The sequence below is a fragment of the Camelus ferus genome, chromosome 21 (genome assembly GCF_009834535.1).
Source record: "Camelus ferus isolate YT-003-E chromosome 21, BCGSAC_Cfer_1.0, whole genome shotgun sequence".
In the NCBI taxonomy this organism is placed as follows: domain Eukaryota; kingdom Metazoa; phylum Chordata; class Mammalia; order Artiodactyla; family Camelidae; genus Camelus; species Camelus ferus.
The window spans coordinates 5,293,871-5,318,083 of NC_045716.1; the positions used below are offsets into that span (position 1 = coordinate 5,293,871).

The window sequence follows — 24,213 nt, forward strand, 5'->3', positions numbered from 1 at the left end:
TGACCTAAACCTGTAGGGGAAGAAAGACTTTCAGATGACTAGATTTTAAAGGGGGGAAAATGTATTAAACAATACCTTTAAAGATTATACTCCATCTCCAGCATAAGAGGTTCATGAAAGATAATCTGCCAGTACACAAGAGCTCTGGAGACCTCTGACACGGCCTGGCACAAATATAAATACAGATTAAATAGAAACTCAGACAACAGAAAGGAAGTTCCAAGCAAAAACATGCACTGTGCCTCAAACATGTTTTTTGAGTGTGTTTTTGTTTTTGTTTTTAGTGGGTATGTGTGCATTCTGGCCAGATGCCCTACTCGGAAGACTAGGCCATAAAAGTCCATTTGCCTCATAATACTATACACTATTTGAAATTAAACAAAAAGCCAAACTGTACTTTTTAGCAATTAAAGCATAAAAAATTCAATTGAATCAGAAATACAGTTTATGTATTTGGCAAAAGTGTGCCACTGTAGGCCTAGGAATGGTCAGAGAAAGGAACTCAGTCCATCAAACGGTGGAAAGCAAAAACAGCTTGGTTAGCCAGTTTGACGGGGTAAGACAGATGTCAGGACTCCACTGTCTGAGCCAAGGTGTCAGGTGAGGCAACAGTACAGCACTGCCTCCCTTAAGCTGTAAGAGAAAAGGGCCCAGAAAGGAGGACAGTTAAATAGCTTGCCCCCCCCCGAGAGATTCTCAGACCTGAAATGCGAGGCTAAACTGAACATCACAGAACAATCCGTATGCAAAATTATACACAATGGAACACCATGCAGCCACCAAAATACCATAGAATACTCAGTAACACAAGGTAAATATCCGCAACTTACTGCTAAATCAATAAAGCAATCTGCCAAACAGCACTTGAGGTATAATCCTTCTTTGATTGTCATTATTATAGCACAGAAAAGAGACTGTACCAACATATATAAAAATGTGTCTATTTCCAGGTTTACAAGTCAATTTTTTTTCTAGTTTTGCCTTATCTATATATTTTAAATTTTTCTACAAAGATAATTAATTAAAAAAAAGCAAAAAGACAGAAACAGTGTTTTCTCATAGCCTGCTTATTAGTTGCAAGAGGGAAAATAAGTAACTATACTATGAAGAAAAGAGGCAACGTCTTGACTGAGTGGATCACAATACCCATCACCAGTGAGGAGCAGGCAGATGCTGTGTGCCTCTGACGTGATACTCCGGGAGGGACACAACATCACGTATTGAGTAGTTGAGCTGGGAATGCATCACCTGAATCTCATCTCAAGGAAATGGACAGACCTAACCTGAGGAACATTCTACAAATGCATTCTTTTAAAAATGCCACTGCTATGAGATACAAAGAAAGGCTGAGGCACCATTACAAATTAAAGAAAATTCAAGAGACATGACAATTACACATCCTGTACTGGAGGGCAGTAAATGCTACAAAAGATGTTATTGAGACAATTCACAAAATTACAATACAGACTGTAGATCAAAGTACTGTATCCATTTCCTAAATTTGATAACTATATTGTGGTTATATAAAAGAATTTGTTCTTAAGAAATACAGTTGAAGTCTTAAGAGGTAAAAGGGTATGTGGTATAAAAACTAATCTCAAATATTTCAGAAAAATAGCATGTATGTGTGTGTGAGAAAGAAATGAATGACAAAGCAAATGGTAGAAAATGTTAAAAACTGGTGAATTTGTATAGAGTGTATACAAGAGTTCTCTTTAGTACTCTTATAACTTTCCTGTTAGTTTGAAATTCTTTCAAAATAAAAAGTGGTGGGAACCCTATAAATTCTCCTAAATTTTACAAAAATCTCCTTAAGAATCTTCAACTTGCAAAATCTCAGAGACTGAACTACACATCCAATAAAAAGTACAACTCTTCCCACCAACAGATGGCGCTAGCTGCCACTTGTTAGCATCTGAACAGACTTGGAATCCAACTACATACATCCTCAAATATTTTTGCCTCATGCTAATACCAAGAGTAACATAGATGAATATTACTTAAGAGGTAGGAGGTACTTTGGAGATCTCTACCTGGAGTACATTTCAAATCCCCAGGTCTTCCCTTATTTTAATATTTGCCCCCTTCATCCCAGGGAATGCCCTCCCCCAATCCACTCCACTCCCTATGGATAATTACCGCTGTGGTAACTTACTATAAAGCAATGTGAAAGCACTGGATCCTTCAAACATGCAAAAATAAAAAGAAGAGGAGGGAAGAAAAATGGAAGTAAAGAAAAAGAAAAGAAAGGGCAGGGGAGAAAATGCGTTAACCCTCTGCTTTATTCTAATGCCCTGATTCTACAGAAGATGACAGTCTAATGCAAGGTCATGTGATCTGGCTAGGCTCACATAATCAGTTAATGGCAGAGGTAGGTCTTAAATACAAGTCTTCCGTTTGCAAATCCTTGTGCTTTCTGCAATGCCAAATTACCCTCTCCCCACCAACCCTTAATTGAATGTTTAAATACTGTGGAAATGTGGGGGCAGTAGGGGATGAAGTATCTGGTTTCTCTTCCTCTTCACTTCTAACAGAAGTTCATTAGATGAACATGATGACAAAGAAAATACCATGTACAAAGGCTAGGAACAGTGAAATCCTTCGTCACTGGCATTCAGGGAAGCACCAATAGTTGAGTACAATCTAATCAGATGGCAAAATGTAAAAGAGTGATGGGAAACATCAGGAACTGAGTCTGGAGAAGTAGATATAAGGGCAATGGTTGTCAAGTAAAAAGAAAAGCCTGGACTTTATCCTGAAGGCAATGAAAAGGCAGAATCTTATAAATGGGACTATTAAATTACATGATCTTACAAGTTTCATTCAGGAGACACACACAGGCACACACACAGAGAAAGACATTCCTGTTGAATGTGTATGTCTCAACAAATGGATACCTGTATGACGACTTCAAGTAGAACAGATTCTCAATGTTTATGAGGGATTTTGTCCCAAGACACCATGAAAAATCCCCAAATTTGAGTATATTACTATGGCATATAACATACTAAAGCATAACTGATTTTTTTTACCCCTATAGACTTTTGATGATTTTAAAAACACAAATAATTTCTACTTATTTACATTATCACACAAATTGCAAAGTGGACTCATTTACATTATGAATTTAAGTCACCACAGAATTGTACACTTTTACTCTTTTAATTTATCCAAAATTCCTCTTCCTGTATGTTTTGCTTTTTGTTTCTCTTCGGTCACCAGAACTAGGAGTTGGCTCCGCAGCATATGCAGTGCTGGCTACAAAAGTTACTACACGGAAAATAGAGAACAACAGATTACACTGAGAGGTGCCTACCAGTGGCTGGGGGCGGGTGGAGGGTGGGCAGGGACTAGGATCAAATCTGTGCTCAGCAAAATTACAAATTATCATGTCAGACACCCTCCCAGTCATTCATGGAATAGTGAAAACCACAAGTGTTAATTTGTGAAAGACAGAGCTCTATTCTATCAGCCACTGACCAGCCAAAAAAAGTATCATGTACTCTAACAGTGAAGATCCCACTGGCCTTTGGAAAGCAGCAATGCCTATAACAACATAAATATTTGCATAGTGACTTACAACATACACTTTACCATAATTTCAGCAGGATTTCAAGAAATCTTGTTTTAGTAAACTTACAACCTTGTTTTCCATTAGGACATTTTATTAAGAACTGAGTAAGTACTGAGTCTCTGAAGATGTTTATCCTCCATGAGTTCCTGGGGCCACCCAATGACCAGAAGAAGGGAATTTCCTATATAAATATTGAAGTGTTAGAGAGACTGGAACACCCTTCTTCATTTATTTTAACAGCCCCCTAAGATTATTATATTCAACTTAGGAAACTGAGGCTCAGAGAGGTTAAGAAGAGGGATATTTCTTAAGAGTAAAGAAATCTTTCCTAGAAGTTTCCTCCTTCCATCCTCTTCCCACCCCTCCCCCACAAAAGGAAGACTTCCCTTCATCTCTCAGTCGCTATAATTCCTTCATATTTATGTCTGCCAAGAAGGAAATGCAAGGAAAGTTTTCACAGAAAGTCTGATATTTGAGATGAGTATTTACGAGTAGATACTGGGCTGATGGAAGGTAAACTGTAAGCACATTCCGGGCAGACAGAAGACACCAGAATGGAAGAAACTGGCATGACAGGAGAATGTTGGTTAACTCTTTGCAGAAAATGCATGTATGTGTGTGTGAACATAAGACAATAAACTGTAAAGACAGACTGGAGCCAGATCATGAAGCATTAACAACTGCATAGAAAGAAACATGCATTTTATTTTCTAAATCAGGATTTCTTAACTAAGAGACCATGAATTAATTAAACCCTGGGGCTATGAAATGCCCAGCTCTCCAAAAGTATGAAAATTATGTGATGAATACAAATGAAAAATCATCTTCCTGGATCCACAGCTATCAAATGATTTTCACAGGGACTCAGAAATGAAAGCGGTTAAGAACCACCATTCCAGGTGACTGAAAGTCACTATATACACTTTCCCAGGCAGGGATGTGTGCTGTAACACTTTCATTCTGTACGTGGCAAAATTTTTGGAGGCTGATAGATCAGAGACAGAACCTTAAAAGCAGAGAGTGATAAGGAGGTCCTGCCCTATTCCAGCCAAGAGGTTATAAGTACTTACGTTTAAAAAAAAAACCTAGTTCCAGAGAATTTTCAAAGGTAAACTTTCTAGAATTTGCTGACCACCTGCACATGGGCTGTGATCCAGAAAGGAATTAAGTCTGCCTTACCATTCCACTTATCACTTAAAGTTCCCATCATTCACTTATTCCATACCATCATCAGGAAAAGCCATTCAACACAGCAGAGCAGCTGCGAGTGAAAGGCTATCTCTTCCTTCCACTTGCAACCAGCCACCACTGGGAAACTAAACAGAAAGTGCCAAATGTTCCAGAGAGGAAGTGCTGATGCCTAGAATGGGGGTTGGCAAACAATGACCCACAAGCTGAACCCAGGCCTGTTTCTGTAAATTAAATTTTATTTGAACACAGCCACACTTACTCATTTCTGTATTGTTTACTGTTGCTGTCATGCTATGAAGGCAGACCTGAATAGACTCAACGAAGACTGTATGATCTGCCCCCACGTGCCCCCCTCCAAAAAAAAAGCTTAAAGTATTTACTATCTGGGTCTTTATACAAAGTCTGCCAACTCCTGGTCTAGAACAAAAGCAGGGACAGATCCTACTTCAGAAAGCACTCCTTAGTACAACAGATGGGAGTAATACGCGGAGGGAGGCAGGACATGGGCCAGATTCAGCTGTGTGACATCAGTCTCCTGGGCGCAGATGTAGATATATCTGTAGTGGCAGCAAGCTATTCCCAACTAAACTGAATATACAGAATTCCCAGTGTCACCCTATCTGGAAAAACACCGCTCCCAACAAGCAACATTGATTAAAGGCCAGTGTTCTCAGCCTGATTCAAACCCTTGCTCTTCTCCCTCATTCTTCCACTAAAATCTACCTTCTCTCCCTCAGGTTCTCTTTTAAAAAGGAAAAAAGTAGAAAATACTATGATCCAAGTGTCACCATGTCAACTGCTGAAGTTACATGCTGAGAACAAGAGTCTTGGCCTATTTGTGGAATATTGGGAAAAAGGCGGCGAGGCAGGCATTTTAAGTTAATGAATCTTAAATCTAAATTTAAGATCTCAAGGAGCCACTAATTATTTCAAAACAAAAAATAAATTTTAGTCCATCAATTAAAATTAAGCTCTATTGGTGGCCTGGGAAATTATACATATGGTAGTGGTGATATATATATATTTTAACATTTTCCCGAAATGGTATAAAAACAAATACTTCAGCATATCCAAAGTGCTCAATTCCAGGTGGCTACACAAAAGTCATTATTTCAGAAATGAAAGAGTTCCACAGACACATCATGCACACATTCCCAACAGTCTAAGACACAGTGTTCCCCACGGGTTTCATTTAGCAGCTTGTCTTGCCAATAACATGTTCAATACAGGAATGTGGAGTTAACACAGGATTCAAATAAGCAGCTAAACTGACCTGAGATGTCTGTATCTGTATCTGTGGCCTCTATTCACTAGATGCCCTTAAGTAGTTTTGGCAACCAGATGTCTCTAGATACTGCCAAATAGCCTTCGGGGGCAAAATTGCCTCATTTGAGAACCAACAGTCCAAATGAATTAAATTTCTTTAAAAAATGTTTTTAACACATTTAATGGTAGGTATTCCTTTCCAAGTCAATTGTTTTATAGACATATTGGGTGTCCGAGCTGGAAGGAACCTTGGAAACCATGTGGTCCAAATGATACATATTACAAGTGAGAAAAATAAGGCCCACAGAGGGCCACTGGGACAACTGGGAGCAGAAGAGAGACAGGAACCCATGACCCCCAGTTTCAGGTCAGGACACTAGGAGCACCAAAGAGCCGACTCATTTCCACAAGCGCTTTACTAAGCATCTCTTAGTATCTTTCAAAAGGCACTCAATTTTTAATTTGATGAAGTTCATTTTATCAATGTGGTATTTTATGGACCGTGCTTTCGGTGTAGTACCTAAAACATGTTTGCCCAACTCAAGGCCACAAAGATTTTTCTCCTGTTTTTGTCTTAAAGTTTCATCATCTTAGGTTTTGCATTTAGGTCTATGATTCATTTTGACTTAGTTTTTGTATACAGTGCAAGATACAGACTGAAGTTCATTTGCTTGTGTATTGTGCCAGCATTATTTTCCTTTCTCAACGAATTGCCTTCGCACTGTTAAAACTCAGCTGTCCATGAACTCACTGGCTTATTTCTGGACTCCTCTATTCCACTGACCTACTTCTCTATCTTTACACCAATACTACACTGCTCGGATCACTTTAGCTTTATAATGAATTGTGATACCCGGCAGTATTAGCTCTCCAACTTTGTTCTTTTTCAAAGTTGTTTTAGGTATTCTAGGTCCTTGCCATTTCTACATGAGTTTTAGAATCAGTTTGTCAATTTCTACAAAAAAAGCCTGCTAAGATTTTGACGGGGACTGCACTGAATCAACAGATTGATTTGCGGAGAGCTATCACCTTAGCAACAACGAGTCTTCCGACCCATGCACAAAGAATACGTCCCCATTTATCTAAATACTCTTTAATTTTGGTCAGCAATGCTGTGTAGTTTTCAGTATTTCATACATGTTACTACTGTCAATGGTACTGGTTTTGTCAAGTTTCAATTTCTGTTTGCTGCAGTATAAAGAAGTACAACTAATATTTATATATTAATCCTGCGTCCCACAACTTTACTAAACTTACTAGCTCTAGTGGTTTCATAGATCCCATCAGATTTTTCTAAACAGTCATGTTTGCCTCCCCGCAAAAGAGACACTTTTCCTTCTTCCTTTCCACTGGAGATGTCTTCAATTTCTTTTTCTTGCTTGACTGCACTGGCTAGAAACTCCAGCACTTTGTGCAGCAGCAAAGGTGTGCGCAGACAACCTTCTCTTGTTTCTGGTCTTAGGAAGAAATCACTAGGTTTTCCACCATTAAAACTACATCATTGTAGTTTTTTCAGAGCTGCCCTTTATTGGGTTGAAGAAGTTCCTTCCTAATCCTAATTTGCTCAGTTACTACCTGGAATGGAGTCAAATGCTTTTTTCTTTTTGCATTTATTGAGATGATCACATGATTTGTCTTTTTAGTTGGTTAACAGAGAGGATTACACTGATTGCTTTTTAAATGTTAAATTAACTTTACATTCCTGGAATAAACTCCACTTGATTATGATCTATTATATTTTTAAAGTAAAATGTTACATTCAGTTTCCGACAATTTGTCTAGAAGACTAACACGTATGCTCATGCGGAATATTTCTGTGTAGTCTTCTTTTCTCAATGTCTGTGTCTGGTTTGAGTATAAGGGCTATACTGGCCTCACAAAGTAAATTAGGAAGTCTTCTCTCCTCTGTAATTTTCTAAAAGTGTTTATGTAGAACTGGTATAATTTATTCCTTAAATATTTAGTAGAATTCACTTGTGAAGTCATTGGGGCCTACACGGTTTTTTGGTAGAAATATTTAAATCACAAATTCAATTTCTTTTATAGATACATGGCCACTCAGGATATTTCTTCTTGAATGAAGTTTATTTAGTAGTATAAGTCTTCTGAGAAATTTGTCCATTTCATCTCTGTTTAAGATTTACAGGCATAAAATGGTTCATAATCTCTTATTTTCCTTTTAGTATCTGTTGAATCTGTAATGATGTCACCTCTGTCATTCCTGATACTAACCAGCCTGGTTAGAACTTTATCAATTTTATTGATCATTTCAAAGAACCAGTTTGGGTTTCACTGATTTTGTCTATTATTTTTATGTTTTCTATACATTAATTTCCACATTGGTCTTTACCATTTCCTGTCTTCTAATTACTTTGGTTTAACTTGCTCTTTTTCTAATTTCTTAAAGTAGAAGTGGACATCATTAATTTGAGATCTTCTTTTCCCCTAATATAGGCACTCAGTGCTATAAATTTCCCTTTAAATACTACGTTAGTGAAATCTCATGAATTCTGATAGGTTGTATTTTCCTTTGCATTCAGTACCAAATAATTTCCTTTTAATCTCTCCTTTGAATTGTGTTATTTAGTTACCAAGTATTAGTAAATTTTCCACAGTTGCCTGTTAGTATTTTCTAATTTAACTCCTTTGAGATCAGAGAGCACAGGATCTCAATCCTTTTAAATTATGGAGACTTGTTTTATGGCCCAAAATACGGTTCATCGTGGAAAATGTTCTGTGTACACTTCAGACGAATTGAGAAGAATATTCTGCTGTTGTTAGGTGAATTAGGTCAACTGGTTGACATGTACTGTACAAGGCGACTATATCTTTGGAATTTTCAATACTCAGGAAAGAGTACTGAAATATACAGCTAAAATTGCACACTTGACTGTTTCTCCTTGGGAGTTCTATCAGTTTTTGTTTCATGTATTTTTGAAATTCTGTTTTTAGAGGCACAAATGTTTAGAATTGTTATGTTCTCTTGATTAACTGATCCTTTATCATTATGTAATGGCATCCTTTATCCCTAGAAATAGCCTTTGTTCTGAAGAAGTCTATTTTGTCTAATGTTAATATAGCCACTCTATCTTTCTTTTGACTGTTGTCAGTATATCTTTTTCCATCCTTCACTTTTATCCTATTTGTATCTTTATATTTAAAATATGTTTCTTATAGGCAAGGATATAGTTCAATCTTGCTTTTTTATCCAATCTGATAATCTCTGCCTTTTAACTGATGTGTTTAGACCATTTATATTTGATGCGATTACTAACATGGTTAGGTTTAAGTCAATTATTTTACAATTTGTTTCCATCCATCCTGTGTTCTTTTTTCCCCCCTTTTTTAGGCCTTCTTTTGAATTAAATGAGTTATTTTCTGATTTTACTTTATTTCTTTTGATGGCTTATTACTTATAACCTTTTATAGTATACATGTTTTTAACTTACCATGGTCTGCCTTCAAATGATATTATACCACTTCACATACAGTGTAAGAGACTTACAGTGGTACAATACCTAGTATCATGTCTTGCCCACCTAGCTCTCTGTACCTAGACACCATCTTTTTATTAAAATGGGAAAGAAGTATTCAAAACATGTAAAAGGAAGAGTAGCAACAAACTGAGACCTTCTCCTTGGCTTCATTTAAAGAGATAAATAAAAACTGAGGAGGAAATAGATGTTTAAAATTTAAAACTACAACTATACCACCTGGGTTCAAATCCTAGCTCTGCCACTTACATATTGTATAACATAAAGCAAGATGGTTAGCCTTCCTGTTTCTCAGTTTTCACCTCTTTAAAATGAAGGTAACAACAGTACCTACTTCACCAGATTATTATAACGATTCAATGAGTTAATACAGGTAAAATGCTTAGAACAGCACCAAGCAACTATTAAATGCTTCAAATACAGAGGCTACCTTGGAGATATTGTGGGTTCAGTTCCAGACTACTGCAATAAACCAAATATTGCAATAAAGCAAGTCACACCAATTTTGGTTTTCCAGTGCATATAAATGTTTACACTACACTGTGATCTATTTAGTGTATAATAGCATTATTCCTAAAAATGCACATACCTTACTTTAAAAATACTTTATTTCTAAATCATGCTAACCACCATCTGAGCCTTCGGCACGTCATAATCTTTTTTGCTGGTGGAGGGTCTTGTCTCAATGCTGATGGCTCCTGACTAATCAGGGTGGTGGCTGCTGAAGGTTGGGGTGGCTGTGGCAATTTCTTAAAATTAGATGATTATGAAGCTTGCCACATCGATTGACTCTTCCTTTTACAAATGATTTCTCTATAACATGCAATGCTGTTTGACAGCATTTTACCCACAGAATTTCTTTCAAAAATTGGAGTCAATCCTCTCAAACACTGCTTTATCAACTAAATGCTTTGTTGTCATTTCAACAATTGTCACAGCATCTTCACCAGGAATAAATTCCATATCAAGAAAACACTCTTTGCTCATCTATAAGAAGCAACTCCTCAACTGCTCAAGTTTTATCCTGAGATTGCAGCAATGCAGTCACATCTTTAGGCTCTACTTCTATTTCGAGATCTCTTGCTACTTCCACCACAGCTGCAGTCACTTCCTCCACTGAAGTCCTGAACCCCTCAAAGTCATCCATGAGGGTTGGAATCAACTTCTTCCAAACTCCTGTTCATTGATATTTTGACCTCCTCCCATGAACCATGGACGTTCTGAATGGCATCAAGCATGGTGAATCCTTTCCAGAAGATTTTTAATTTACTTTGCCCAAATCCATCAGAGGAATCACTATCTGGGGCAACTATAGCCTCACAAAATGACTTTTTTAAATAATAAGACTTGAAAGTCAGAATTACTTCTTGATCCATGGGCTACAGAATGGATGTTGTGCTAGCAGGCATGAAACAACGTTAATCTCTTTGTACATCTCCACCAGTGCTGTTGAGTAACCAGGTGTACTGCCAATGAGCGGTATTACTTTGAAAGGAATCTTATTTTCCCTGAGCAGTAGGTCTCAACAGTGGACTTAAAATATTCAGTAAAACATGTTGTTGACAGATGTGCCATCTTCCAAGCTTTGTTGTTACATTTGTAGAACACAGGCAGAATGGACTTAGCTTAATTCTTAGGATTTCTGGAATGCTAAACGAGCACTGGCTTCAACTTAAGTCACCAGATACATTAGCCCAAACAAAAGAGTCAGCCTGTCCTTTATAGCTTTGAAGCCAGGCACTAACTTCTCCTCTCTGGCTGTGAAAGTCCTAGATGGCATTTTCTTCCAATAAAAGGCTATTTTCTCTACACTGAGAATCTGTTGTTTAATGTAGCCACCTTCATTCAAGATCTTAGCGAGACCTTCTGGATAACTTGCTGCAACTTTTCCATAAGTACCTGCTGCTTCACTTTGCACTCTTATGATATGGAGATGGCGTCTTTCCTTAAACCTCATGAACTAATCTCTTAGCTTCAAACTTTTCTTCTGCAGCTTCCTCACCCCTGTCAGTCTTCACAGAATTGAACAGCTAGGGCCTTGCCCTGGATCAGGCTTTGGCTGGAGAGAATACTGTAGCTGGTTTGATCTTCTGTCCAAGACACTAAAACTTTCTCCATTACCAGCAATAAGGCTGTTTTGTTTTCTTATCATTCATGTGTTCACTGGAGTAGCACTTAATTTCACTCAGGAACTTTTTTTAGCATTTACAACTTGGCTAACTGTTTGGTGCAAGAGGTCTAACTTTCAGCCTGCCTTGACTTTCAACATGCCTTCCACACTAAGCTTAATCATTTCCAGCTTTTGATTTAGAGTGAGAGATGTGCAGCTCTCCCGTTCCTTTAAACACTTATGAAACCACTGTAGGGTTATTAATTGGCCTAATTTCAATATCCTGTCTCAGAATAGGGAGGCCCTAGGAGGGGGATGGGGGGATCAGCCAGTTGGTGGAGCAGTCAGAACACACACATTTATTAAGTTCAGTCGTATACTGATAAGGTGCATGGCGCTCCAGAACAATTACAACAGTAACATCAAAGATCACTACTGACAGATCACGGTAACAAATATTTTAATGAAAAAGCTTGAAATATTGTGAGAATTACTACTGGAGTGCGACACCAGAGACACGAGGTGAGCGAATGCTGTTGGAAAAATGGCACCAACAGACTTGCTCAATGCAGGGCTGCCCCCAAACCTGCAGTTTGTTAAAAAAAAAAAAAAAAAAAGTATCTGCGAAGTGCAATAAAGCAAAGTACAATATAACAAGGTATGCCTGTCAATACAGTAAGTCCTATTATTCACTATGAATAAGACAGTATCTCTTGATGCCCTATACACGACTGAAAACAACTTGCTTAGCCAGCGTACACACTGGGTTGCACTACTCTAAATGAATCTGTAAGCAAATGAACTCCTTAAGCTCTTTCAGTTGCAAGAAATTCATTCCAATTACCCCCAAAGAGCATTTTATATATGATGCTACTTATTGAACATTTGTTATGTGATTAGTACTGTTTTAAAGGTTTGTATGTGTCATCTCATTTAATCCTCACATCAACCCCATGAGGAAAGGTATTATTTATGATGCTTATTTTTTTTACAGATGAGAAAAGAGACAGAGCAGTTAAAACAACCTGCCCAAGGTTACAAAGCTAGTAAAAGACAGAGCCAGAATTCTACCGCCAAAAGTCTGACACCAAAGCCTGCACTCTTTCCTGGGAAAAAACTGGATGTGGTCTCAAGAAGGACAGGAGCCACAGAAATATTAATGGAAGAAGAGCATCCACAGAGCCAGAAAGCAGAAGCTCCAATCTCATGCTCTATGCCTGTCTCTCTCTCGCCACATGGCTTCTTGCTTACTATTTGGTGCTTCTCTCGACACAGACGCCCTATTCTTTTCTGGTTACCAACTGGACCCCTCTAGTCCTTTATCATTTCTGTTAACTCACAGCTTCTGCTTATACTTACTTTCCAGTCTCCTAAACTTTAGTTTTACAGGATAGCACACTAATGCATCCTTCCAGTGTCAGCTCCCATAGCTCAATGGCAAATTAACTCCACATTTCCTGTAAAGAGCTGTAATTCCCTCCCTCTGCCCCAGACAATCCTAGGTTGCTAGTTGATTTACAGACTGGCTGGCAACCCTCAGGTCAAATGCCCACTCCTGGATCAATCAGTTGTAATATAGTTATACATGGTTAAAAACATAGCTATTGAGATCTATTTCTCTGCAATGTACTATGGAAAAAGCAGACTTCCTCCAAAGGAACTGCAGGCACACCAGGATTACAGAACACAAGTCTAGGGCACTGAGTCAGCTAAGTTACCATTAATCTGGGGCTTAAAAGTCTTGTCAGTATTTCTAATCTATTTAGTTATAGTAATTAAGCAGTTACAAATACAAATTTTGGTTGCTATTAAGGAGATCATATAATTTACAGTGTCACACAAGTAAGACATGGGTCACAGGCCCAGCTGTTGTTAAGTCAAGGGTGGCCAAACTGTATCAACAGTCCTACAGCTGAGAGAAGGAAAACCCACCGTCGTCTATAATTTTGCGTTTTGCTCAGAGACAGAAGTAGTAAACGTCAGTAACCCTGCCCACTCCTATGCCTGTGTCTGTTGGGCCACACTGAACTGAAGCAGATGAGGGGGCTCTGCGTGCTGACACCATCACTACAGCCAATGCACAGCTGCCCACCCTCTTTAAACAAGTGCAGCACAGAAGGCTTCAACAGGACTGCTAGTTCCCTGAAGTTCAAATCTTCAAAACTACTTCTTTAAAAATCTTTCTGCAGAAGAGTTCTCACCCTACAACTTTTTGCTTTCTTAATGACAGAGGAAAGCTTTGAATTGAAAACCTTCTGCTACAAAATTAGCTAAGACCAAGTACTAGGGACAGAGAAGAAAAAGTAAACCTGAAGCTTATTAATGCTGCTTTCCTATCAACGTCATTTTCAGTCTTCTTGTTGGGAAGATTACCTAATATATATATAACTAAACGTCACTTTCCCTTTTTTAAAAGAAGACTGGTTCTAAACAGTTTGGATTTTTCTTTCAATCTTCATTTGTAAACTATCAATTTACAGCTTCAAGAAGAAAGGAAATAGAGTGAGAAGCTAGAAGTTAGTATGTACTATCCTTTAAATTTTAACCTGCTTTACTTCTAAGGACTGAATAATCTGGTCTTGTTTTATCAAATGTAACTGTATTTCCTGTTCCATCCTTCCCCCACCCCCCAAAGAAATCCCCTTCAATCCAAAGCATGACAAAAAGACTAATTTCCGTTGCTGTATCTTCATTAATGCTGTTCCTCAATATTTATGTTCTTACCACCTGAATGAAACACATTCCTTAAGGACCACTCCTGCCCTCACTGAACCTCCCTCCTCTCCTGCAAACTGCTCTTCAATAATATGACACTTAACTACATATGAACTTGTATTATTTACTGTGGTTTCACACATAAGATTTCCTCTCACCAAGAAGATATGAACAGCAAGTGCAAGATCTAAGACTTATTCTTCTATGATAATATTCATAAGTACTGGGCTCACAGAAAACACTCAAAGATATTGTTGACGAAAAGAAGCAAGTCAAAATCAGAATTTCTTATTCATAAGATATCCCCCAAACATTTCTCCTTTAGTAGACTTACCCCTGTACCCACATCTTTAAGTGGCAGGATCTGAACGACACAGACCTACAGAAAAATATATCCACAAGTCCAAACTGTAAAAGAAAAGTAGCAGAGGTTATCCTAGTGACAATTTACAGAATAAAAGCTTTGTCAATCACACCTAAAATACATACTAATTCCCTGCCCACAAAACCCTAAAATCTATGAAGATTTCATCACATTTATAGAAAGCAGCTAAAAAGTAGCAACAGAAAACTTACAGATTTGTCATGTTAAGCTAATTCCACAAGGCTAGAAAAGTTCTAGTCAAACCCTGAGAAATCTAAATCAGGACTGGAAGAAGTCTAACAAATAATTTACTCCAGTAACCCTAGAGACACAAGAGAGTCACCCCAGATACAAGAGAAGCCAGGCTGTGATTGTACACTTGATCTTCAAGGTCCTGAAAGGAGGAAGAGTGAAGACCTAATCCAGCTAAGTACTTCGCTTACACGTTCACATTTAATCCTTATATAAGAAGACACTCTCATGCCCATTTTACAAATAGGGAAGCTGAATGCTAAAGAAATTAAGTAACTTGTCCAAATTCATACAAACTTCAGGCAGAGGATTAAAATCACTATCTATATTGCAAAAAATTATTTTAAATTTAATTAAGTAAATTATTTGACTGATTTCCAAGACTACTAAGATGCATTATTTAAGGCAACATCAAATCATAGTTTTGACATTCACATTCCTTTTACTGCAAAATTGTTTAAGATATATATTTAACAGGAAAATCTGATAATTTTTAGACTAGATCCAACCAAAATCCATAGCCATATTCATGTTTCTCAAACAAGCACATCTGAGTATACCATTCATTTCTGGCTCAAAAAACCATCAGTGGCATTTAACTTTATGACAACTGGCTAACCACTTGGAGAAAAAGACAAAAATTAGATCTTTCATTAAAATAAATAGGATGAATTAAAGATGCAATACATTTAAGGCATAAAAATACTAGAAGTAAACACAGGTGAATTTTTTTTTTTAATGTTGGCATACGAAAGTCTTTCTAGGACTGACAGTAGAAACAGCAACAGTACAAAAGACTGAAAATTTGACTAAAAAAAACATAAGACACATAGAGACAGTAAAACAAATATTTCATCAATTCTAGGATGAATATTTTCTCACCATTTAACATCTCTGATATCAGGATGCCTCTTAAAATTAAATGTCATGGTTTAACTGACAGTATATTTCTATCCTTAATTGTACATAAAATTGTTTATCTTACAATTGAAATCAACTTAGATTTAATAAAATAAGTTAGGTGACAAAAAATAAAATAGGGAAAAGATCTACAACAAACAACAAAGGCAATATTCTTCATACATGAAGAGCTTTTGTAAGTTATTAATGTTAAAAGGGTGCTTCAACTACACTAGTTATGTTTCATTTCCTAAGTTGAAGTTAACTGTATTGATCTTTATGTACTTTTTTGTTTACTGATTTATTTCCTCAAAAGATTTTTAAAAGACTGAGCAATAAGAATATGAGTAAATGATATGAAAAGGAAATTGCAGCACAAATGTCCAAAAACATGGAAATATAAATTTCACTGAAAATGTTTAAATATGCAAATTAAAACAAGGAGAATTTATTACACAACAGGTCAATATATATGTTTTTCACACTAATCACCAAGTCATTAAGAGCATAGAGAAATAAACAATTATATACCATGGGCAAGAATGCAAATGTACTTGACCTCCAAACAAGCAATCCACCCTCTCTTTAGAAATTCAAAAAAAAGAAATGATCAGAAAAGTATAGAAAGACCTATTAAAAAAAAAAAAGACATCAACTCTATCATTGTTTACAACATGTAAGTTAAAAACAACCTAAATGTCCCAAGAGTGGCTTAAATTATGATACACACAAAGTGATACAGCGCAGTCATCAAATATGAAGGTAAAGAGAAAACTGTCTTTGGAAGTGATATTAAGTATCCTTGGAAGCATAAAGATTTTTCATATGAGCATCAAATTTTTTAAAACTTCTTTTTTCTTTTTTACTAGCTTAGTGTGTTTTACTTTTCTTAATTAAGATATGCATAAATACGAAAATGTATTTATGAATTTTTACTATGTAGACACCCATGTAACCAGCAAGCACATGAAGATACAGAGCACTTGAGCACTCCAGAAGTCTTGCTCCTCTAGTTCCAACCCCCAACCACTATTCTGACTTCCATCAACACAGATGAGTTTGACCTTTCCCTGAGCTTCAAAAAAAGAGAATCACACAGTATATACTCTTTCATGTCCAGTTTCTCTTGCTCAACATTTGTTTGTGATATTCACCCACATTTGCTGAGTACAGTAGTTCTTTCTTTTTCACTGATGTATATAGTATTCCAGTGTAGGGCATAACACAGATTATTTCTCCACTTTCCTGCTGATGGACAGTTGGGTTGCCTCCAGTTGGAAGATATTATGACAAAAAACCCTGTGTTTTTTCAGATTTCATTACTTACTAGTATTGCTTAGTCTTATATATTTGTATTAATAAAACAAAAAGGATCAAACAACCCAGAAAAATACAGTAAAGAATAAAACTTTTGGTATCTCAACTCATAGACCACTACCACTTTCATTTTGAGATTTATGTTTTACATAACTCAAAGTATGTCATAAATGCTGTTTTTTCCTAAATCAACCTCTTTTCCATTATTTTCTCCCTTGTTTCTCTCCCTCTCCTTCTTACCTCTGCCCAAACAGGTACAAACTTTTACATTTGGTGTGCATCATTTCCCAACCTTATAAGATCACTTACACACACACACATACAGAGTTTTCACTGTTTTATAAAGATGGGATATTTTATTTATTCCTCTGAATCTTGCTTTCCTCAATTAAATATAGTGGCAATGTCCTCATATCACTGATTATTTTTGTCATGTCTTGTTTTTTTTTTTAACAGCTTTGAGATATAATTCACATACCATACAATTCACCCATTTAAAGCATAAAACCCGTACCCTTTAGACCTCCCCATTCCCTACCCTCAACCTCAAGCAACCACTAATCTACTTCCTATCTCTACAGATTTCCCTGCTCTGCTCATTTCATATGAATGGAATCATGTAATATGTGACCTTCTGTGACTGCTTCTTTTCCCTAGCACAACGTCTTCAAGATTTACTGATTACGTAGAATGTACCAGTACCTTACTCCTTTTAAGAGCTAAATACCAATCCACTGTATGGCTATACCATATTTTGTTTATCCACTTGTTGGGGTATGGACATTTGGGTTATTTCTACTTTTTACCTATTATGAATAATGCTGCTATAAATATTCACGAACAATTTTTGTGGGGACATGTTTTCATTTCCCTTAGGTATCTATCTGGGAAAGGAATTGCTCGGTCATATGCTAACTCTACGTTTAATCACCTGAAGAACTGCCATACTGTCTTTCAAAGTAGCTCTATAATTTTACATTCCTATCAGTGTATGATGGATCCAATTTCTCAACGTACTTGTCTATACTTGTTCTCGTCTAACTTTTTGATTTGAGCCATTCGAGCAGTGTGAAGGGGTATCTCATTATGGTTGATTGCATTTCCCTTAAAGCTAATGATTTTGAGCATCTTTTCATGTGCTTATTGTATATCTTCTTTGAGAAATGCCTATTCAGATCCTCTGCCCATTCTTAAATTGGACTGCATTTTTATTATTGAGTTGTTAAGAGTTCTTAATATATTCTGGATGCAAGTCTTTTACTTCAAGATATTTGATTTGCAAGTATTTTCTCTCGTTCTGTGGGTTGTCTTTTCAGTTTCTTGATGGTGTCCTTTGAAGCACAAGTTTTAAATTTTGATGAAATTCAATTTAGCTCATTTTTGTTTTGTTGTTCCTGTTTTTGGTGCCGTATCTAAGAATCCCTTGCCTATTCCAAGGTCATGAAATTTTATCCCTATGCTTTCTTCTGTAAGTCCATGTCTTTTGATGCACATATATATTGACTTTCACTGCTACACCAAGAAGTAAAACTGATGGATCATAGGGCAGACACATGTAGAGCTTTAGACGCAATTTTCCAAAGTGTCTGTACCAATTTTCAAACCCACCTAAAATGTATGTATGTCCCAAGTGCTCTTCATTTTTGTCAACACAGTATTTTCAGACTTTTTCATTAACACCATTTCTGGTGGGTATGTAGTGGCATCACATGATAATTTTCAGAAAATTGCAAATTAAAACTATGTGTGAGTACATTTTCACCTTGGCCACATGGACAAATTCATTTTATAAATGCCTGTTCTGGTCTTTTGCCCATGTGTTTTAAAACTGGGTTGCCTGTGTTTTTTTATTTTTATTATTGGCTTGTAGAGTTTTCATATACTCTGGATACAAGTCCTCTGTCAGATGTATTGCTGTCACTTTCTCCACTGTGTCACTTGCCTTTTCATTCTCTTAATAGTATCCTTTGATGAGCAGGAGTTCTTATTTAATGAAGAACTAACTTATCAGTCCTGTCTTTTCTGTTTCTTATTGTGTCCTGTTTTAAAAAACCTCTGCCTACCATGGGGTCATGTAGATATTTTTCTATGATTTCTTCTAGAAACTTTATTTTTCACCTTACGCATTACATACATTTCCTTCAAGGAGCACATAATCCCTAAGTTACAAAACTATTTCAGAGAAGAGAAAAAAAGGGAAAGCTTCCCAACTCATTTTAGGAAGCCAGCCTAACTCTGAAGTCAAAATACATACATATAAATCCAATAAATTTATCTACTGATAAAAGTAGATTAAACGAACAAACAAAACTCTTCAGGCAATGGCAAGTCAAGTTCAGCAGGGAGAGGGGGAAGAAAAAAACCAATGCAGCACAGCTACATGGAGTTGTACACAGCAAAGCAAACAGGAGATAATCTGTTAATGTAATACATCCTATTAGCAGATTAAAGGAGAAAATACATATGATCATCTCTGCCAGTACAGAACACCTGATAAAATATGATACTAAGAGAAAAAAAACTCTTACAAAACTAAGAGTAGAAGGTATTTCTTGATCTTTTACAGTTATATTCAAAAATTTATCTTTTACAGTTATATTATCAAAAATTTCCCCCATTTAAGGTGGGGGAAATAGGGAGAGGCTGGTAAAAGGGCAGTACAAACTTTGTTGTAAGACGAAAAAGTCTGAGGATCAATGTATAATATGGTAACTACTGTTGACAATACTGTATTGTATAACTGAAATTTGCTTAAAAGGTAGAACTTAAGTGTTCTGACCACACCCCCCCAAAACCAGGCAACTATATGAGGTGATGAGTGTATTAATTAACTCAATGGTGGGGGTGGGGGGGATCCTTTCATTATGTATGTATCAAACCATCATGTTGTGCACTTTAAATATCTTACAACTTTGTCAATTATATTTCAATAAAGCAGAAAAAATACATTGAATAACACCTATTATGTACTCTCTTTTCTGCACAATATTCCTTATTAATTTTTATGTGTGTGTATAATTTAGTCACATGTTAGTTAAATACAAATGTAAGCAAAGCATATATTTTTGTTTTTTTTTATAGCTGTATTCCTAGCACCAGAAATGTTCCTGACACACAGAAAACTCTCCATGACTTTTTAAAAATGAATATACAAAAGAATGATTTCTAAATTATAGTACTTTCTTTTGGCATTTCTCTAGAAATAAGCAGTTATGTAGGCCAAGTTTGTAAATTTAAAAATATATATAATATACATAGACATACATACTTATGTATGAAAGTAGTTCTGATAAGATTAATAAAATAACCCTACCTGATTAAAAACAAAAACAACCGGTAGTAAGATAGCACACTTGATGAGATTTTAAAGGTATTCCTATTAAAGTCAGGAACATGAAATTCAGAATCACCTATCTCAAATGAGCCCTCAGTGCTGCCTGGCATCGCACTGTATTTCCCTATTCTGTTCTACTCTATTCACTTTTCTACTCTCTAATGGACGACTATGTCATGTACTTTTCCCTCTTGTCAAACCTCCAATACATACTCCCATTTTTCCTTACCCTCAGCTAGTGATCTTGCTTTCTATGCACTAACAGAAAACCTCAGATGAGAACTTCCTCAAGCCTCCACCATTATGTCTCTGTCCATATATTCTCTTCTTCTCTCTCATAGATAAACTCTCCCTACTCCTAATAAAGCAATAGCTAATCCTTCCACCTGGGCACAGACTGAGGTCAGCAAACCACAGCCCGTGCTGTCCATGGCTGCTTTCATGCTGCAAAAGCAGAGATAGGTGGTAGTAACAGACCGTGTTGCCCACAAAGCCTAAGGTGCTTACTATCCAGCCCTTTAAAGAAAAAACTGGCTGACCCTTGCACTAGATGGTCTCTCCTCTCATCTAATGCGGACACATCTCATAAAATGTAGTAGGCTGAACGGGCCCACTAAGTCCCATGCATGAGAAATGAAGTAAGAGCCACACAAGACACATTCAACATCAGGGACATATCGAATATACTGATGACAAAGAAAAGCTCTTAACAGGGACAGGTCACATTTAAAGGATGAAGACTACAGGGCAGTAAGTCTTTTCAACAACCACTTGAGGCTAGAAAATGATAGTACAATTCCTCAAATTTTGAGGGGAAAATTATTTCACCTTCGAATTCTACACCCAGACTAGCCAAACTATCAACCAGGTGTCAGGGGAGGAGAGAGAGATTTTCAGCAACACAAACATCTCAAAAATTTCACCTCCTCACATACTTGGTCCTTGAAAATTACTGAGGGATGTATTTCACTAAAACAAGGGTGTAAATTGAGAAGGAAGAAGACATGGATCCAGAGACCACAAGCTCTAACACAGGGAGAAGGCAAAGGGAATTCTCAGAATCATGAAGAGAAATCACAACCTAAAGCTAAGCAGAGTGGAGAGCCAGAGTGCAGATCTGTGCAAAAGGACAGACAGACCTGGGGCTCTTCCAATCAAAAAAACCCCGAATGATCAACTACCTGATGTGTTTGAACATACTGGGACAGTTTCTAGAAAAAATTAGAGAAAAACAGGAAACTAAACAAAAAGAAAAGATTTTAATTCCAAGAAATATAATCATAGTACACTGATTGTAAGGTTCACTGGCAAGCATATTTACAAAGTCATAATAACATAAATAATGAATACTGATGTAACCAACAGAGTAACTATACTGGAAGATACAGGGAGAGTAAGTTCAGGGGGCATAAGAACTCTAACGTATGGACTCCTCGTCCACAGCAGGAAGCCAACAGATAATGTCTAAAATTGAAAAACAAGTAATACCTTAAAATATGGAAGTAAGTATCAGCAGCAACAGCTAAAAGTATCCAAAATGACTGCTCCAAGAGTAGGACCTGGCAGGGAGAGTCATACAGGGGAGTAGTGTGTTTCACTCTAAGTCTTAAAGTGCAATTTTCCTTTTAACTGCACAATTATATTATCTAAAGTAAAAAAAAAAAAAAAAAGTGTTTTTTTAAAAAACTAGTAGTTTTTGTATCATTTAATGCCAATTAATTCACTCACCCCATAAATATTATCTGGGCATTGACTATGTGCCAGGTGCTTTTTTCTAGGTGCCAGGAATAAATACAGCAGTGAACAAAATCAAGTCCTTGCCCTCATTAAGCTTACAATCAGAGGGATGCAAATAACAAATAAATTAATGTATGCTACAATGTCAGATAAATTAATGTTGTGAAGAAAAACAAAGTGAGGGTAGAGTGTGATGGGGACGCTATTCAGGTAGAGTTTTCAGAAAAGAACTCTCCAAGAATCAGCAAAAGGGAAATCAACCTAAAAAGGAAAACCTGTTTTGAGAAAGGCCTTGGAAGTAAAATACAGAAAGGTATCAAGCTGGAGGTGAGAGTTTCACTCCAAAGCCATGTATCACTCAAAAGCCAGACCAAAGTTCCCCAGTGACATACATAAACTGCCAGCACCCTCAACCTAAGTCCTGTGAATACTGCTGCTTACCGCTTCCTAGATCCCTAACTAGCCATTACTTATTAGAGTGACTGGCTACATTTATACTCAAACTTTTTTCTTTCCATAGAACAGGTGGATGTCACACATTTCAAATTCCAGTGTTTTTATTCCTATTATGTAGTTAAGAGTTTTCCTAAATCAAGTTCAGGACATTAATCAAGAAAGATTCCAAATTAACTCCAAGTTACTGGAATCTATCACATCCAGTCTTCATTTTTTCACAAAAGAGAAACCCTAAACCAACTGGAATAAGACACATTCAAAGAAACAGCTTAGAGGGTAATGCAATACGTTTCTTCAAGAAACCTCACTCGGGCTGAGGCAGAGTTTCAGGCTATTTGAATTATCTTTCTGCTGAAAATCGAGTAACTGAAAAAATGTAGTAGTCAAATTAGAGCAACAATTTTATTCCAAATACAGATGTTACTAATTAAAAAACCTCATATTCAAAAAATAGGATTGATTTTAATACAGTTTATTCTCAAAACACACCATTAAAAGTAAATCCAAACTGTCTTTTTTATATAGCAAAAAAAAAAAAAGCAATACTTCTAGATTTGAATTAGGTTTTTAAGTTTAACTCAGAAAGAAATTAAATTCAATTAATGAAATCTCAATTGATGGTTGGGTTTAAAGTTTAAAAGCTATCTAGAAACTTCTGGAAAAGTAGACTAGAAGCTGTACTGTGTGCTGAACTCTCACTAGCTGTTGAGGCTCTTCCCATCTCACTCCCAGGCCGGGCATCGCGTTATACTGAGAGCTACAACCTGAGCTTGGGGGCGTTCCTTGCTTATTGGGGTGTGCTTACATCGCCAAACCAGTTTTCTTAACCAAAATGGAGACAATAATGCCCACATAGGGTCACTGTTAGCTGCTGCACTCCCGTAAATAAGAAGTACCAAAATATTTAAGTGTTAATAACATACATAAAGCAGTTTAGTAATCTGCAAAGAACTACAACAATATTTGCCATATTTTAATTAAAAAAAAAATAAAACCTCAGTCCCACCCCTGAGTATTTTAAAGAGCCATCACTTTCAGTCAAACTTTTCCAATTTTTAGCCCTACTGGTTATCAAATTCTGTGGAAGAACAATACCACATTGGTCTACTCACAAATGCACAGCCAGAAAAAAGATGATTAAAAAAAAACTTACACTAAAAAAGAGAATCAGACTATCTTATAAACAAGTAAGTGTCAGGAGAATATTTTTAGCAAACATTTCATTTAACTATATAAACCAAAAGAATAAAGCTGTTTAACCACAAGTAAACTGTGCATCACGTGACTTTAGGTAGACTGGGGGTTTTTTTGGGTATACTTGGGAACCAGATACCCGATGTATATAAACATCAATATATTTTTAAAACAACTGTCTTTTTTTGTTCACTCAGTAATAATTCCCCCTATTGTTAGAAGGAAAAACACAACAAAATCCTTAACCAAAAAAACTCATCAGAGAAGCTTTTACTTCTTAAACTTTTAAACTAACATTAAACAGTGTTT

General features: G+C 36.5%; 1 protein-coding gene across 3 annotated transcripts in view; it reads right to left on the reverse strand.

The window, feature by feature from the left end:
• Nucleotides 1-24,213, reverse strand: part of RALGPS2 (Ral GEF with PH domain and SH3 binding motif 2) — a 136,003-nt gene that overhangs the window by 109,029 nt on the left and 2,761 nt on the right. Inside the window, exon 2 of one of the 3 annotated variants that reach the window (XM_032463663.1) lies at nt 14,685-14,758. The exons of the other annotated variants lie outside the window; for them this stretch is intronic. The gene's annotated coding sequence lies outside the window, so the exon portion shown is untranslated. The remainder of the gene's footprint in view (nt 1-14,684; nt 14,759-24,213) is intronic. 3 annotated transcript variants of the gene reach the window in all.